Here is a 20,068-nt window from a genome sequence, read left to right on the forward strand (position 1 = left end):
GACATGGGAGGTTTCAGACTCCTTAGGCATTGCCACGGTATGCCTGCTGATAGATATCAGCAGTCATCCCGGTTCGGTCCCCGTCCAGCATGCGGCAGGGTCCGAAATTCCCACGGGCGTACAGGTGCGCCCTCCATCCTTAAGTACCAGGACGCGAGGGCGTACCTGTACACCCTTCGTCCCCCACAGGTTAATACACCCTCTGAAAGCCGCACTGCGGGAGGATAAATGGAAGGGAAATGATAATGTAGAGTTATTATGGGTAGAAATATATGGAGATAAAAATAAAAAAATTCTGGTAGGGGTTTGCTATAAGCCACCAAACTTAATGGAAGAGGCAGAAGATCAATTAATGAGGCAAATAAACAAGGCAGCAAATCAGAATGAGGTGATAATAATGGGGGATTTTAACTATCCTGATATAAACTGGGAGACTCAGACCTGTGGATCTCATAAAGGATACAGGTTTCTGACTATAGCTAAAGACAATTATCTGTCCCAAATGGTACAGGGCCCAACCAGAGGGGGTGCCCTACTGGACTTTACATTAACCAACAGACCTGACAGAGTAACTAATGTGCAAGTAGAAGGACACCTAGGAAATAGTGATCATAATATAAAACATGTATAATATCTATATAATATAATACAACTTGTTCTTCAATAAGGGAATCTCTCGAGGGGCCAAAAAACAATGAACTTTAGGAAGGCAAAGATTGATCAACTCAGGTTTGATCAAATGCCAGGTGAAGTACAGCGAGATATGGTAAACTCCCCAGTATAGGTCACCTGTCTAACCCAGGAAGAAGTACAGTGCCGCCTACAAAAAATCAAAATAGACAACTCACCAGGTCCACATGGCTTTCACCCCGTGTTCTAAAAGAAGTAATAATGTAATAGACAAACCCCTATTTAATATTCAGGGACTCTATAGTAACAGGAACTGTTCCCCAGGACTGGTGCATGGCAAATGTGGTGCCAATATTTAAAAAGGGGTCAAAAGATGATCCCGGGAATTATAGGCCTGTTAGTTTAACCTCCGTTGTATGTAAATTGTTTTAGGGCTTTCTAAGAGATGCTATTTTGGAATATTTTGATAAAAATAAATGCATAACTTCATATCAGCATGGCTTTATGAAGGATCGGTCCTGTCAAACTAACCTGATCAGCTTTTATGAGGAGGTGAGCTCCAGACTGGACCAGGGGCAATCACTGGATGTCCTATATCTGGATTTTCCCAAAGCATTTGATACGGTGCCATATAAAAGATTGGAGCATAAAATGAGAAGGATGGGGTTGGGGGAGAATGTGTGTAAGTGGGTAAGTTACTGGCTCAGTGATAGGAAACAGAGGGTGGTTATTTTTGGTACTTATTCTGATTGGGTGACTGTCCCTTCGGCGATTGATTGCTTCAATCCTGAGATGCAGGCTTGAGCAATCGACCGCCGATAACACTGATCAATGCAAAGCTATGGCTTTGCAGTGAACAGGGTATAAGATCAGTGTGTGAAATGTTATAGCCCCCTATGGGAGCTATAGCACTGCAAAAAAAAAGGTTTGAATCACCTCCCGTTTCCCATAAAAAAAATACCCATGTAAATAAAAATAAATATAAACATATGTGGTATTGCCACGTGCGTAAATGTCTGAACTATAAAAATATATCATTAATTAAACCGCACGGTTAATGGCATACACGCAAAAAAATTCCAAAGTCCAAAATAACTTATTTTTGGTCACTTTTTATATCATGTAAAAATGAATAAAAAGCGATCAAAAAGTCGGATCAATATAAAAATGGTACCACTAAAACTTAAGATCACGACGCAAAAAAAATGAGCCCTCATACCGCCATATAAGTGGTAAAATAAAAAAGTTATAGGGGTCAGAATATGACAATTTTAAATGTATACATTTTTCTGAATGTAGTTATGATTTACAGAAGTACGACAAAAGCAAACCTATATAAGTAGGGTATCATTTTAATCGCATGGACCTACAAAATAAAGATAAGGTGTCATTTTTACCGAAAAATGTACTGCGTGGAAAAGGAAGCCCCCAAAAGTTACAAAATGGCATTTTTTCTCCAATTTTGTCGCACAATGATTTTTTTTTCATTTCGCCGTACATTTTTGGGTTAAATGACTGATGTCACTGCAAAGTAGAATTGATGGCGCAAAAAATAAGCCATCATATGGATTTTTAGGTGAAAAATTGAAAGGGTTATAATTTTTAAAAGGTGAGGAGGAAAAAGCGAAAGTGCAAAAGCGGAAAAACCCATGGTCCTTAAGGGGTTAATATATTCATTGATGACCTTGTAGAGGGGTTGAAGAGTAAAGTAGCAATCTTTGCAGATGATACTAAACTCTGTAAAGTGGTAAACACTAGAGAGGACAGTGCACTATTACAAATGGATCTGGATAGGTTGGTGGTTTGGGCTGAGAAGTGGCAGATGAGGTTCAACACTGATAAATGTAAGGTAATGCATATGAGGAAGAAAAATTTGGGCTTGGATTATGTATTAAATGGGAGCACACTTGGGACGACTGACAAGGGAAAGGACTTGGGAGTCTTAGTTAACAGTAAATTTAGCTGTAGTGACCAGTGTCGGGCAGCTACTGCCAAGGCAAATAAAGTCATGGGGTGCATCAATAGGGGCATAGATGCCCACGACAAGGAAATAATTCTACCGCTGTACAAATCACCAGTCAGACCACACATAGAATACTGTGTACAGTACTGGGCACCAGTGTACAAGAAAGATATATTGGAGCTGGAGAGGGTTTAAAGACGGGCAGCCAAAGTAATACGGGGAATGGGAGGACTACAGTAACGAGAAAGATTATCAGAATTAGTGGGAGAGGAATTGGGAGGTCTGGTAAGGGCACCTATCTCAAGCATGTGGATCGGGATACGTCCCCCATGTCGGGCCAATGACACTCGCCCAACCCCGTATTTGGTGCTATTGGGAGGCCAAAAAATATAACCAGGTATTGGGAAGGGCCAAGCCCCCTGAAGACTGGGCTATCTTAATTCGAGATGAGCAAATTTTTGAAAAATTTGATTCGGCCAATTTGCCGATTTAAAACAAAAACAAAAAAAAATCTATTTGATCCGAATAAATTCCCGGCAAATTTTTATTAGCAATGTATTGTTCAATAATGTGTGTGTGTGTGTTTCCCTTTTTTTTTCTCAATTTTTTTTTTTTTTTTTTAGGTAGTACTACTACTCCCAGCATAGAACAGACTGGTCTATGATGGGAGTAGTAGTGCCTTTGCTAACAGACAGATTGCCCGGGTGTCACTCCTGACACCCGCTGCAATTGTCCTGTATAGTGTGTAGATGCGGGCGGCTTTCTCGCATCGAGATAGGATGATCACATTGCGTGTCAGGAGTGACACCTACTGTGATTTGTCCTTAATGTTACGCCGAGCGCTCCGGGTCCCCGTTCCTCCCCGGAGCGCTCGCAACATCCTCGCATTTGCAGCGCCCCGGTCAGACCTGCTGACCGGGTGCGCTGCAATACCTCTCTCAGCCGGGATGCGATTCGCGATGCAGGAGGCGCCCGCTCGCGAGGCGCATCTCGGCTCCCGTACCTGACTCGCTCTCCGTCAGTCTTGTCCCGGCGCGCGTGGCCCCGCTCCTTAGGGCGCGCGCGCGCCGGGTCTCTGCTATTTAAAGGGCCACTGCGCCACTGATTGGCGCAGCAGGCTTAATTAGTGTGTTCACCTGTGCACTCCCTATTTATACCTCACTTCCCCTGCACTCCCTCGCCGGATCTTGTTGCCATTGTGCCAGTGAAAGCGTTTCCTTGTGTGTTCCTAGCCTGTGTTCCAGACCTCCTGCCGTTGCCCCTGACTACGATCCTTGCTGCCTGCCCTGACCTTCTGCTACGTCCGACCTTGCTCTTGTCTACTCCGTTGTACCGCGCCTATCTTCAGCAGTCAGAGAGGTTGAGCCGTTGCTGGTGGATACGACCTGGTTGCTACCGCCGCTGCAAGACCATCCCGCTTTGCGGCGGGCTCTGGTGAATACCAGTAGCAACTTAGAACCGGTCCACCAGCACGGTCCACGCCAATCCCTCTCTGGCACAGAGGATCCACCTCCAGCCAGCCGAATCGTGACACTTAACTGCAGGTACTACTGCTCCCAACATGGAGCACACTTTGCTCCATGCTAGGAGCTGTAGTACCTGCATGAATAGACAGATCACAGCGAGTGTCACTTCTTACACCTGATGCGATCGTCCTGTATAATGTATAGATGCGGGCGGCCGGCCGCTCTTCTCTGGTCTCACTGTAGTATGAGTATATGCCGTATATATAACTATTATACATATTTCCTGCAGAGAGCTGTGAGTGGCTGAAACCATCTAGCCAATCACAGCTCTCTGCGGGAAACATGACTAAGTGATATGAATTCTATACACATCACTGGCCGGCTGGAGTATAGTGCAGAGATGTGAGCGCAGGAGAAAGCCACTCCATCTCTGCAATAGATACGACGATCGCATCGGGTGTCAGGAGTGATCCCTGATCTGTCTATTAGTACAGGTACTACAGCTCCCATCAATGAACAGTCTGTTCCATGCTGAGAGTAGTAGTAGTACGTAAAAATGTATCGCTCAATGTTAAGAATGGGGCTAAAAAAGTAAAGTGAAAATAAAAAAAATATATGATTTAGAACGAAAAGTAGAAAAAAAAATGAAATGCACATTCATTTTTAATATTGAGCACTGAATATCTGGTATTTTAATATCTGGTCCCTGCCTGCTCCTGAAAATTGAAAGACAAATAAAGGGTTAATGTTAATTTTTAAACAGAGATCAATTTATGTGGGCAGGCAGGGACCTAAAAATGTAGCCAACAATAATAAAAATGTGGGCTGTGTGTATTTTTCACTTTAAAACAAAACATTTTTTAGGTAGTACTACTACTACCAGCATGGACCACACTGTTCCATGATGGGAGTAGTAGTTCCTGTACTGATATACTGATCGCCCTGGGTGTCACTTCTGACTTCTTCTATACGGCGCTTCCATCTCTGCACTATACTTCGGGCCAGCCAGTGATGTGAATAGAAATACTTGTAAATAGAAATACACTCAAATTCACCGGATGATGGCAGCCAATCCCCGCTCTTAGCGGGAAATATGAATGATGAGTGGCCGGCCGAAGTACTGAGCCGTTCCGGGTTCGAAACTAGTATTGAGCAGCATAGGCCATATTCGAATTTGCGAATATTCGCGAATATATGGACGAATATTCATCATATATTCGCGAATATTCGCATATTCGTAATATCCTCGTTTTATTTTTGCATGCGCGAAAAATCGCGTATGCGAAATTTTGCATAACATTTGCATAAACAAAAATTTGCATATGCCAAAATTAGCATATGCTAATTTTCGCATATACAAAAATTTGCACTCCAGTTTCACACAGTACTATTAGAGCCTTCTTTACACCACACAAGCTGGAAGGAGAGAGGGATGATCACTGTGATGTGTACTGTGAAAAAAAAAAAAAAAAAAAACAATATTCGTAACTACGAATATATAGTGCTATATTCGCGAATATTCGCGAATTCGCGAATATGCGATATTCGCGAATAAAATTCGCTCTGCGAATATTCGCAAGCAACACTATTCGAAACCTATGTGTTGCACCCCTAAACTTTGTACCAATAAAGCCAATTTGTTTTTACCAAAACTTTTAGCTCATTGGTTGCCTGGGATCTGGCGCCATCAAACTCGTCCAAACTCTTTCTTTTCCACTATCACTGTATGTGGAGTATGGCTGTCTGGCTGCATATTCACTGACCAGGATGAGGTAAATATACATTTTATAATATTATGCCCTGCTATAGATTCGTTATTACAGTCTGTAACACTAAATTCACTTGGCAGGAGGAAAGGGGAGGATATCATTTACTAAAATAACACTGTACGCTGTGTGAGGAGAGAAGATATAACTTAACCATTAGGAAATCAGATTTCCGGTGCAGAATAGGGACGAGCATCAGCACTAGTGACTGCTGGGAAATAAAGTTCAAAGTGAATCATATGACAATCAGAATCTCCCCCCACTACACAGATTTCCAAATGAAAAATGGAGATAGAGATAAGGAAATAAGGTCATGTCTGTTTTTTTTTTTTTTTTTTTATATATAGAGACAGACATGTAATTTAAATGCATTTAATTTAGCAAAATATTTAGTTTGCTGTGGAAAGTGAATTATGGTTAAAGCCATTTAATGTATTTCACATACTATTATACTGTATATATACAGTGCATTAGTGTTTAGGATGGGGCAAACTAGTTTGGGACAGGATTCAGTACAGCTTCAATGATTTTCAATATAAAGTAGTATGGCGTTTCATTATGGCTAAAAGCATCAAAATCTTATTGAACAGAGTGATTTGTATTTTTTTTCTAACACTTTTGCTTCATCGAGCATATAATTTTCATGGGCACCACACAAATTTATTAGCCTGAAATTATAGTTATTTGAAAAGAGGGGAATTTATCAGATCGGGTGTGAGTTTTGGCCATTATTAGTCTGCAAATGTTGCGGAGGAAGTGGTGGACAGATGCCAAATTTATCAAATGGTGCATGGACTGATGAATCTCCACAGAACTGTTCTACTTTTGTTTGATTAAATGTTGCAGAGAAGTTGCGACTGTGCGACAATTGTATCAAATGTGCCACGGGCCTTAAAAAGGTACTCCACTGGCCAGTGTTCTGGCTGCGTTGGGAACATTTTGTCCCGAATTCTGTGCACGTGCTGCGGTAGTAGGCCACGTCCCCTCATGATGTCAGGCCATGCCCCTGAATGAAAGTCTATGGGAGGGAGCCCAGCTGACCCCCGCAGTGTGCGCACAGCATTCGGAACGAAATTTGTGCCATTCACAAAAAAAGTCTCACTTGATAAATCATTGACCACTGCACAAAGTGCTCTAAATAAGAACACTTCATGGTAATGTAATGTAAAATTTCTAAATGAATTTTGTTGACAAATTTAGAGAAAAAAAAAACAGTCTAAATGGTTTGATAAATTTCCCTCAATATGTATATTTTAAAATATTTGTATCCTGACTCCTATACCTTTTTTATTTCTCCATATTCAGAGCTGTGTGGGGTATATATTTTGCGCCATGATCTTTAGTTTTTATCAGTACCACTTTTGTGCATATATAACTTTTTGATCACTTTATATTCCATTTTTTCTGGGATGCAATGTGACCAAAAATCAGCAATTTTGGACTTTTTTACATGCATTTTGTTCACCATACTGGATAATTAACATAATATTTTTATAGTTCAGACATTTACGCAGGCAGCAATATCAAAGATGTATTTTTTTTTTTACTTTATTTTAAGTTTTTGAAAAATGGTAAAAGGGGGATTCAATTTTTTTTTAGAGGAAGGGCTTTTTGTATAAAAAAAACCCCCAGCAAATTATTATTCTATTTACATTTTTAAATTTCCCATAGGGGACATTTATATACAATATCCAGATTGAGCACACTGAATAATTCTGTGTGATGTTCTGTGTGATGTTGCATATCATTACTCACTGTTATCAAAGATCTTCGGATCTTCAGCAGATTGTAGTCAGTATTGGTATAGGGCAAGTGAAGGGGGAATTTTGGGGAATAAGTAGGTTTTCTAGATCTACCAACATTTCTGAGGCTAAAGGAAATAGCATAAATGACATGCAAAAGTATTGACTGAAATAGTAAAGACATTTTTGTGTACCTCATAATGATTTCTCAAAGTTGTACTCTGCTGGGCTGTGGGGGTCGTGACACACCCCTTGTAGCGTCATGTCACACCCCCTGAATGCAAGTTTATGGGAGGGGGTGTGGCAGCTGCCATGCCATCTCCCATAGACTTGCATTTAGGGGGAGTGGTGTGAGGTCACGAGGGGCGTGACCATGATGTCATGACCCCAGCAGCCCACACCCAGCATTCGGAACAAAATGTTCAGAATGCTGGGGCAGTGGAGTACCCCTTTAAAAGAACAAATCCTACTAAAGACAGCTGAACTGTTGGATAAATAATATAATATGTGCCAATGTATTCCAAAATATTTCACAAGATGATTAGATTAGTAGGAAAACATGATCTTGTGATATTCTGCTGAGAGATGTACATGCTGTATGTGTCTGTGTTTGCTGGCTTGCAGCAATATTATAGTGAGTTTGTATGATGAAAAAGTGTAACTTTTCGCAAAATTATGATTGCAGGAATTGATTGAATTCCTGTTAACATAATGATTTTAATGTTGAAATAATTTATACAATTTATGCCAATCACCTTTCATTGCAGAATACATGGTTGGGCTTACAAATTGTGTTTCTTGTTTGTCATGTGTTATGTGTCTGACAATCACCCTATTAAAATCATGAGGCAAACCCATACAGACCTTAGGAGATCAAAGTTACAGCAAAATATTGAATTAACCATATCCAAAGAAATGAGTTATGCAAATTAAAGACAAAGAATGTGACCCTTAACAAAATGTTTCAAATGTTAGATTCTTTTCTATAGTTTGAACAGCTTGTGAATACCGTATATACTCGAGTATAAGCCGAGTTTTTTCAGCACGATTTTTCGTGCTGAAAGCACCCCCCTCGGCTTATACTCGAGTGAACTCTCCACCCGCAGTGGTCTTCAACCTGCGGACCTCCAGAGGTTTCAAAACTACAACTCCCAGCAAGCCCGGGCAGCCATCGGCTGTCTGGGCTTGCTGGGAGTTGTAATTTTGAAACCTCCGGAGGTTCGCAGGTTGAAGACCACTGCAGCCTTCGACATCATTCAGCCCCCTCTCACCCCCTTTAGTTCTGTACAGTACTCACCTCCGCTCGGCGCTGGTCCGGTGCCGCAGGACTGTCCGGAGAGGATGTGGTCCGGTGGGATAGTGGTTCCGGGCTGCTATATTCACCGGGGAGGCCTCTTCTAAGCGCTTCGGGCCCGGCCCCAGAATAGTCACGTTGCCTTGACAACGACGCAGAGGTACGTTCATTGCCAACGTACTTCTGCGTCATTGTCAAGGCAACGCCTCTATTCCGGGCCGGAAGCGCGGAGAAGAGGCGCCCCCAGTGAAGATAGCAGCCCGGAACCACTATCCCACCGGACCACCTCCTCACCGGACAGTCCTGCAGGACCGGACCAGTGCCAAGCGGAGGTGAGTACTGTACAGAACTAAACTGGGGTGAGAGTGGGCTGGATGATGTCGAAGGCCGCAGTGGTCTTCAACCTGCGGACCTCCGGAGGTTTCAAAACTGCAACTCCCAGCAAGCCCGGACAGCCGATGGCTCGGACAAGTTTTGCTTTTCATTGGCACACTTTATTTTACCATATAATGTGTTATGGATCCAGAAAAAATTATATGTAAGGCAAAATTGAAAATAAAATTGGAATTGTGCAATTTTGTGGGGCAATAATTTTTTATTAGTTTACTTGACATGCTAACTTTATTCTATGGGTCAAAACGATTCCAATTATATCAAACATGGATCATTTATATTTTGTTTTATCGTGCATTTTTTCTGGCACATGATGTGACCAAAAATCAGCAGTTTTGTTGCTTGGATTTTTTTATTTTTTTTGCTTTTGTGATGTTCACCGTGCAGGATCAGGAATGTCATAATATAATACATCATGTTCAAAATTATTATGCAAATTATATTTTTTTCATTTACCTAAATAATTGATGTAAATAACAGTCAGCATAATTCTTATGTTATCAACTATTAAGAGTAAAATTCAAATTTTATTGAACAAACCTCCTAATGATAGAATTTTTTTTAAACATAAAAAACTTACAATGCATTGTTCCAAATTATTATGCACAATAAGTTTCAAAACACTTTATAGGTTGTAAAGAACTGAAAATTGTCATTTGTTGTGTTTGCTGCATATTTACTGAAATCAAAAGCTATTTCAATCAAACTTTTAACAACATTTAAACTTTTAAAACATTTTAAGAGGTAACGTTACATTCTAACATACGACCCTTTATTTGATAGCAGCTTCACAAGTCTTGTATTCATTAAACTTGCAAGTTTTTGGACAGGTTCTGCTTGAATTTGTTTGCAAGTTGTCAGAATAGCCTCCCAGAGCTGCTGTTTGGATGTAAACTGCCTCCCACCCTCATAGATCTTTTGCTTGAGGAAACTCCAAAAGTTCTCAATAGGATTGAGGTCTAGGGAGGATGGAGGCCGCACCATGACTTTCTTTCCTTTTAACCCCATAGCAGCCATTGATACAGAGGTATTATTTGCAGCATTGTCATTATTTTGCATTGTCATGCATGATGATGACTTTATTATGAAAAGCATAGTTCTTCCTTCTGTACCAGGGAAGAAAGTGGTCAGTTAGAAACTCCACATACTTTGCAGAGGTGATCTTTACACCTTCAGGGACCCTAAAGGGACCAACCAGCTCTCTTCCCATGATTCTGGCCCAAAACATGACTCCAACAGTGTCTTGCTGACATTGCAGCATTGTTGGGTGGCAATCCACCAACCATCCACTACTCCATCCATCTGGACCATCCAGGGTTGCACAGCACTCATCAGTGAACAGGACTGTTTGAAAATTAGTCTTCATGTATTTTTCTTCCCAATGCAGCTGTTTCTGTTTGTGAGCATTGGTTAGTGGTGGCCAAATAGAAGGTTTATGCACAGTTGCAAGACTCTGGAGGACACTACACCTTGATGTCCGTGGGACTCCAGAGGCACCAGCAGCTTCAAATATCTGTTTTAGTATTTTAGTAGCTGCTCTCTTGATCCGATGCATGGATCTGGCAGAAATCTTCCTCAATGTGCCTTTATCTGCACTAACCCGTCTGTGCTCTGAATCAGCCACAAATGTCTTAATAGTGCAATGCTCATGCTAAAGTTTTCATGAAATATCTAATGTTTTCATACCTCGTCCAAGGTATTGAACTGTTTCACACTTTTCGGACAGAGAGAGATCCCATATTGCTTGAAAATGGTGCTCTGCTTAATAATGTGGAACATCCACCTTTAGTCGTTTTTCCTTAACCCCTTAAGGACACATGATGTACTGGAACATCATGTGTTCACTCCCGATCTATAACACGGGGCCACGGCGTGGCCCCGCGACATAGCGGGTCGGGCCCGGCCTCTAACAACAGCCGGGACCTGTGGCTAATAGCGCGCGGCATTGATCGCTGTGCCGCGCACTATTAACCCTTTAGACGCGGCGTTCAAAGTTTAACGCCGCGTCTAAAGTGAAACCGAAAGCATGCCGGTTAGCTCAGTGGGCTGTTCGGGATAGCCGCGGCGAAATCTCGGCATCCCGAACAGTTTACAGGACAGCGGGAGGGCCCCTACCTGCCTCCTCGCTGTCCAATCGCCGAATGACTGCTCAGTGCCTGAGATCCAGGCATGAGCAGTCAAGCGGCAGAATCATCGATCACTGGTTTCTTATGAGAAACCAGTGATCAATGATAAAGATCAGTGTGTGCAGTGTTATAGGTCCCTATGGGAGCTATAACACTGCGAAAAAAAGTGAAAAAAAAGTGAATAAACATCATTTAACACCTCCCATATTAAAAGTTTGAATCACCCCCTTTTACCATAAAAAAAAAAAACACAGTGTAAATAAAAATAAAAATAAACTTATATGGTATTGCCGCGTGCGGAAATTTCCGAATTATAAAAATATATTGTTAATTAAACCGCACGGTCAATGGCGTGCGCGCAAAAAAATTCCAAAGTCCAAAATAGTGCATTTTTGGTCACTTTTTATATCATGAAAAAATGAATAAAAAGCGATCAATATGTCCTATCAATGCAAAAATGGTACCGTTAAAAACTTCAGATCACGGTGCAAAAAATTAGCCCTCATACCGCCCCATACACGGAAAAATAAAAAAGTTATAGGGGTAAGAAATGACAATTTTAAACATATAAATTTTCCTGCATGAAGTCATGATTTTTTCCAGAAGAATGACAAAATCAAACCTATACAAGTAGGGTATCATTTTAACCGTATGGACCTACAGAATAAATATCAGGTGTCATTTTTACCGAAAAATTTACAAAATGGCGTTTTTTTTTCAATTTTGTCTCACAATTATTTTTTTTTCCGTTTCACCGTAGATTTTTGGGCGCAATGACTGGCACAAAAAATAAGCCATAATATGGATTTTTAGGTGCAAAATTGAAAGAGTTATGATTTTTTAAAGGCAAGGAGCAAAAAACGAAAATGCAAAAACGGAAAAACACCCAGTCCTTAAGGGGTTAAATTGGGTTCACCTGGCAATCTAATTATCACAGGTGTCCGAGATTGTTTTCAGTGATCAAAAGAGCCCTGAGACACAATGCCATCCATGAGTTAAACTGAAAAACTAAATATGTAATATTTGTACCACAGATAGAATTTGCATAATAATTTGGAACACAGTATAGTTTGGACAATTGCAGTAATACCAAAGATGTTTATTATTTTTTACAGTGTTTTATTTAAAAAATGGGAAAAGGGGGGTGATTTCAATTTTTATTAGGGAGGGATTTTTTAAAAACATTTTCAAAAGCCATCAGCACATGGCTTACATAGATAAATGTAATTATGTTGCATTACATTGATCTATGTTATCTGTGCTCAACTGCTAAGGGCTGCCCCAGGCTGCCTAAAAGAGTACATCTCATGATCTTGTTACATTTTATAATCCTCCCAGTTCACTGTCCCCATCATTGTAAACCATCCTTTGCCTTTATTTGTATACATTTTTTGTGTTTTCTACCTTGATATTGCTCTGTATTTTCTGCTCAGTCAGATTCACAGACTGGGAAGTGGCATGCCCCAGCAGGCCTACAGGGGAGAACTTCCAACCCATGTCCTCTTTATCACCATATCACCACTCTACTGAACCAGTACATTTCACATACCTTGTTTTTCAGACAACTACTAGATAAAGAGGACATGGGTCGGATTTATTTAGGCTCTTGCTGTGCTGGGGGAACACCCTTCTGGGCATGTGAGCCTTATTTGCATATTAATAAAAAGGCTTGTATCTTGCTAATGGAAAGAACTTATAAAATAAAAAATAACATGCCTGAAATCATGATGACTAGTCTATCTAGCCATGGGCTTATTTACACCTCTTATACCTTCTGACAGCTCCACTTTAAACGGATATCCACAGGATAGGTTAAAAAATTATATTTGCCGGACCACTTCATGTGCGCCCTGCTAAATACAGAGCATTTAAAAGGCGAAGAGCTTTATACAAGTATGGTGCATGAAAATGCCAAAATCTTATCCAATATATTTTTTGTCACTGTCAACTGTCCACCTTGATATTATCTCTTACACTGAGAGAGCAGAAACGTCCTCAGACTTATCTTTCTCTGAGTATCAGCTACATGGTAAGAAACTTTTAATAGAGACTACTTAGAAAGTTGCTTCATTGGGCATTCAGCAAACAAAACAACAATAAAATGTGCCATGTCCTTTAAGATTATGTAAATCTCGTATGCTATTTTAAAGGTTTAGTAAATTACTCTAATTAGTTTAGATTAGAGATGGGCGAATCAAATTGGATGAAGTCGAATTTGTTCCAAATCTCATAAAAAATTCTATTCGGACCGAATCCGAATTTCGACTCGATTCTAAATAACAAATTTCTTTATTAGTGATCCAAAAAAAGGGATAAAGATACCATTTTTAATTAAAATTTCGTAGGGTACCATTAAAAAAAAATACAGTAGTGATGGAAAAACTTTTTATAACAAAATTTGTATAAATTTTTAAACAGGAATCAACTTATGTGGGTGGGCGGGGAACTAAAAATGTAGCTGACAATAATAAAAATGTACAAAAGGGCAATTTAAATGTAAAAATAATATATTATTTTTAATTGATTTTGTTAAACGTTTTATGAGTAATAATGTGCTTAATAAAGTGTGTGTTTTTAACTTTTTTTTTTCTTTTTCTAATTTTTTAGGTAGTACTACTACTCCCAGCATGGAACAGACTGTTCCATGATGGGAGTAGTAGTACCTGTACTAATAGACAGATCACCCCGGGTGTCACTCCTTTGTTCAATAGTTTTTATTACATTTTTCAAAGAAAAACAGGAATAAACATTTTCCAGAACAGAAAAAGTAGATAAAGAGTAGTCGCAGCTACTCCAACAAGAGTAATTTTGAATGAACATTTGCAAAAAATTTGACAAAAGTGTTATAACTCATATAAGAGATCGATGGCACCTATACACAGCGTTTGTGAGTTGGATGTTATACTTAAATGTGTCGTCACATTAAAACATAAGGAAAGTGGGTGAGAAGCCACAAACTAAATTAGGGAGAACCAATCCCTGAAGGGATAAACAACAAAACTGGTTGCACCTTTGACTATAGCTGTCAGTATTGGTGAGAAAATTATGAGTAAGAAAGACCTGTAAGTACCCTTCATCTTGATGGAGTGATGAGGAGTATATGAGACTAGTGTCATCTTGCATTATGAGTGAAGCCCGATTACAATTAGGAGCAGTGTGTAAGAAAGTATTAGGTCTAAACCACTAGCTATCAGTATCTAAAAAGGATAACGAGGGTGATGTTTCAGAGAGGGAGAGACAATGGAGGGGAGCTAAATATTATCTAATGGGCAGAAGTGGGGTGAGGATTCCCAAGGGGGCCATTTCTTAAAGAATTTGGGCATGGTGTTCGAACCCCTGGCAATAATGTATTCAAAGGCATAGGTGGTGTGAAGTTTCTGTATAACAAGATCTAATGAAGGTACTGTAGAGGTTTTCCAGTTGGCAGTAAGAGCAATTTTCGCTATAATAGAAACTATGCAAAACATATCTTTGTGCATGGGAGGAATAGCAGATAGGTCTAGAAATAAGAGTAAGGAGTGAGTCGGCCATGCAGAAATGCTAGGCATAAGGGAATTCAGTAACTTAACAATAGCTAGCCAATAATGAGTTACCATTGGGCATGCCCACAGGATATGAATGAATGTACTTCTTTGTCCTCAGCCTCTCCAACATCTCTCAGTGTCACTCCTGACACCCGCTGTGATCGTCCTGTATAATGTATAGATGCAGGTGGCTTCTCCTGCACTCACATCTCTGCAATATATAGTACGATCGCATCAGGTGTCATGAATGACACCCGTTGTGATCTGTCCTTAACAGCAGGTACCACTGCTCCCAACATGGAGCACACTCGGCTCCATGCTGGGAGCTGTAGTACCTGCATTAATAGACAGGTCATTGTCATTAGCTGGAAGTACAGTACAATCAGGTAACGACCAGGATGGATATCAATTAAGAGGAGGGGATGGGCCCCAAAGGTAAGTAACTTCTTCCCCAAACAGGTGATTAATCTATCTGATGAGGTACATACCCCAGACCAGATTGAGGTTCTAAGTTTAGGCCTAACCTTTTTCAAGGATCTAAACTTATTTGCCAGAAAGTTGATTTAAAAAAAAACTGTATGATCGGACGGGTGCACAGGATCAAACATTGACACCACAAGATCTAAAGGTGATTTGGATTTTAGAAGAACTGGAGCTCGGACATGCCGTAAACCATGATGAAAGTAAGGAACGCCCACAAGTAAAATTTTACGGAATCCATCCTGTTATCAGAAGTTACGGTATAACCCTCTTTCCCAATTCCAGGATGAATTGAATTAACTTTTGCTGAAAGCTCGGGACAAGGGTTTCATCACAAAGGGGACTCTGGAATTCCTTTCTGTAAAGTATCTGAAAATGGCATGTCTGTATTTGTTACCTAAGGTGCACAAAGATACTAAGAATCCGCCAGGATGCCAATTGTTTCTGGGAATGAAAGCTTGTGTGAACCACTTTGCCAATACCTGGACATGTATTTGAAGCCGTTAGTGGAGAATCTCCTCCTTCACATATTAAGGATAGCGGAGATGTATTGAAAAAATTGGAGTGTATCCAGTTGGAGGAAGACATGTGGCTGGTGACGCGCGATGTCGAAGCTTTGTAAACATCTATTTTACATCAGGATGGCTTGGATATGGCAAGAGCTTTTCTTACTATGAACTAGACAGACACAGAGCTGATTGATTTTCTCATGGAAAGCCTTGAATTTATATTGAGACATTGAGACAGTTTTATTTTTAAGGAATCCATCTACCTGCAGCTCCAATGGACGGCGATGGGGGCAGCCTGTGCACCCCCATATGCCAACCTCTTTTGGAGGCTGTGCGAGAGGGAAAATTCAGATGTGGATCCGTGTTATTTATGACATCCTTTTTATCTGGCAGGGATCGGAAATGGATCTTTTGGACCTTATGGAAAAATTAACTTGGAATAACAGGAACATCAAGCCAACGGTCAAATACAATGAGGTAATGGTGGACATTTTGGATTTGAGGATATACAAAGACAGTATGGGATATGTCCAGAGTGTTCTTTGTGATGATTAACCCCATGAAGAGTAATTTGTGATATTCTCTACCTAGACTCACTACTTTCTCGGCAAGACAAAAGACATATATATATATATATATATATATATATATATATATATATATATATATCCTTGTGCAATTGTGTTTGTCCCGGACTATTTAGGATAAAAATCCTTTTTTATGCAGCAAATTTAGGACACCGGTGCCCGGTATTAATAAATATACATAATTTAATGCATTAGGGATTTTTAACACTTGGTCAATAATTGTGCACAATAATTTTTTCACACATATACTGTATGTGTTCACTATTATTTTATAATGCATGCACTTTTTTGCAGTGAAGTTTGGTGTAGTGATTTTATTTTAGGATTTTTCATTATTGTATTGTTCACTATATGGACATTAGTTCAGGTTATCTTTATTCATTACATACACATACAAATCCCCACTTTTTTTTAAAAATTGCACCATGTACTATATGGTGCATATCTATTTGATCTCACTTTATAGGCTATCCCCTTTCATTAGATATTCCTTGAGTATATACTCGTCAGCACCATTTTTGCACATACTTTCATCGTTATATATTTGGTATATATCTATGCATTTTTGGCATATAGTTGTATGCACATATTTTATGATTCCCCTCTTTGGGTATAAGCATTGTGCACTTTTTGTATAGGTATCTGTAAACGATTGTATTATTTTTATTGCACATGCACTTTTATACAACATTATGTCTACAGATATATTTCTGCTATACATGGAATTTGATATCAATTGTATTGCATACAGTAAGCACAAATTTGGGCAGTTTGGTGATCCATTTAGAAATATACTTACCGAATATGCATATCCAGTACATTATTCTGATATTACCATTGCATTTTGTAATCCTTTTAAATTAATATCTATGCCTGGTTTTGCCGTGCTGATCTGGCGCTAGACTTACTTGACACCAAGCGCTCCTCAGTCTGTATCTGAAGGTGCCATGGCAATGCGTCTTCCTTGAGCTGCATGGCCGTGCCCCCTGAGACTCCGTGCCGTGGACCGGAAGTTTGGGCAGATGTGCATGAATCGTCTGCTGATTCCTGGCACCATTTCAGGATGGAAGAACAATATAAAAGGTTGGGGTTTGCATCCCAGCCACCATTCCCTGTGACCAAGCGATGCATTAGGGAGTGATCAGTGTCTGCCACAGGTAATCCATGTAGGTCCTAGTGGTTATTTCATCCAGTGGGTGAGGCTTTTTGTGAAAATTCTCCCTTGTGATTTGTAGTGTATTATCACATTCAGGCATCTGGGGCTGATTTATATGTAGCTTTTATGCACAGATAATTTTGATATTCTAACCCCATTTTGCCTGCATTTTTACTGTGGGATTGATTATCTGCACTAGCATTGCACTTTTCTAGGCAAATTTCTTTCAGGTGGCTGCTATATATTTATTGGACACAACACTTTATTTATTTATAGAGTTGCATACAGCCTCTCTATCTCCCCACTTTATTTACATTGGCAGTTTACATTATCATTACATTTACATTGGGATGTCCACATGTATTGCCCTGTGTGATTTTTATTGTCAGCGTGCATCTTTTTTATGTTTTTATTCATGCTTTGTCTCGAGGACATTAATAGCATACATGTTCAGGTTGATATTTTGTAGGAGATGTGTCTATACATTTTGCAGGACAATTGCAGCGGGTGTCAGGAGTGACACCTGCTGTGATCTTTCCTTACCTGCAGGTATTACTGCTCCCAACATGGAGCACACTCTTCTGTATGCTGGAAGCTGCAGTACCTGTATTAACAGACAGATCGCAACAGGTGTCAGAAGTGAAACCTGTTGTGATCAGTCTATTAATGCAGGTATTACAGCTCCCAGCATGGAGCTGAGTGTGCTCCATGTTGGGAGAAGTAGTACCTGCAGTTAAGGACAGATCACAGCGGGTGTCACTCCTGATACCCGATGCGACCGTCCTATCTATTGCAGAGATGTGAGCGCAGGAGAAAGCTGCCCGCATCTATACATTATACAGGACTATCGCAGCGGGTCACACCCGGGGAGATCTGTCGATTAGTACACGCCTTTTCCATGCTTGGAGTAATAGTACTACCTAAAAAATTTTAAAAATAGAGAAAAAAAGTGAAACACACACACACTTTATTAAACACATTATTAAAATACACCTTACAGTATTATTCACTATTATAGTCCGGAAATAGCCATTTTTAATATCGATTCGCTGCAAATTTAATCACATTTTTTTTTTTTATTAGTCGAATCGACCGAATCAAATTTTTCACAAATTCGCTCCTCTCTAAATTAGATAGCAGGTATTAAATATTGTTATAAAGAAATGTATTTATTCACTAGGCCTAATGCTGATACAAAAGTGTAAGAGAACTACTGTCTTCTATTTTTCTATTTTTAAAAATGAGAAATCTTCTCTATCTTTGAAAATGAGGAATTATTAAGTGATAAAGTACTTTCAGCCGTATATTTTAAGGGTTGTTTATTTGGGGCACCTTGTCCAGACAGACTGGTTATTGCCCCATGCAAATATGATGAATGATGAAACTCTTTTTATCAACTGGTTGCTAGGATTATTAAGCTATTTAAATAGTTGTTAGGAGGCTGCACATCTTTCTGTGTAAACAGGATAAATGGCCAACTATGACACAAGTAATGGGCCGCATGAATGAACATTTGTTTGGCCGTGCCATACAATGATTGAGCCATGTAAAAGACTCCTTAAATGAGCATGGCTTTTCCAAATTGTTAGTCCTATCTTGCAGCAATCTTCCCATCTAGGTGGACCACTTAGACCTAACCGGAAGCTATCCTGATTTTGTTGGTACCACAGCAATAAAACATTTGTTTATAGATGACTTGGAATAAAATATAGTTGGGGGTATGGTAGAACCTTATTTAGACTAAAATCACTCTTTAATTATTGTCATGTATGGAATGTATTTATGCAGATTTTTATATATCAATTTTCTTTACACACCAGCAACCTTAAGGGGTACTCTACTGGAAAACATTTCTTTAAATCAACTGGTGCCAGAAAGTTTAACAGATTTGTAAATTACTTCTAATAAAAAAAACTTAATCCTGTATTCATCAGCTGAAGTTATTTTATTTTTGAATTTCCTTTCCACCTGACAACTGGTGCTAGAAAGTTAAACAGATTTGTAAATTACTTCTATCTTAATCCTTTCAGTACTTATCATGATCCGCAGGAAGTTCTTTTCTTTTTTTATTTCCTTTCTGTCTGACCACAGTGCTCTCTGCTGACACCTCTGTCCATGTCATGAACTGTCCAGAGTAGGAGCAAATCCCCATAGAAAACCTATCCTGCTCTGGACAGATCCTAAAATTGACAGTGGTGACAGCAGAGAGCACTGTGGTCAGACAGAAAGGAAATAAACAAAGAAAAGAACTTCCTGTGGATCATGATAAATACTGGAAGGATTAAGATAGAAGTAATTTACAAATCTGTTTAACTTTCTAGCACCAGTTGATTTAAAAAATATGTTTTCCAATGGAGTACCCCTTTAACACTAAAACCATCTGCCTAATGTAGTGTAGGTCCTCTCTTGCCAGTAAAACAGTTCTGACCTTT

Source organism: Hyla sarda, chromosome 1 (genome assembly GCF_029499605.1).
Source record: "Hyla sarda isolate aHylSar1 chromosome 1, aHylSar1.hap1, whole genome shotgun sequence".
NCBI classification, from domain to species: Eukaryota; Metazoa; Chordata; class Amphibia; order Anura; family Hylidae; genus Hyla; species Hyla sarda.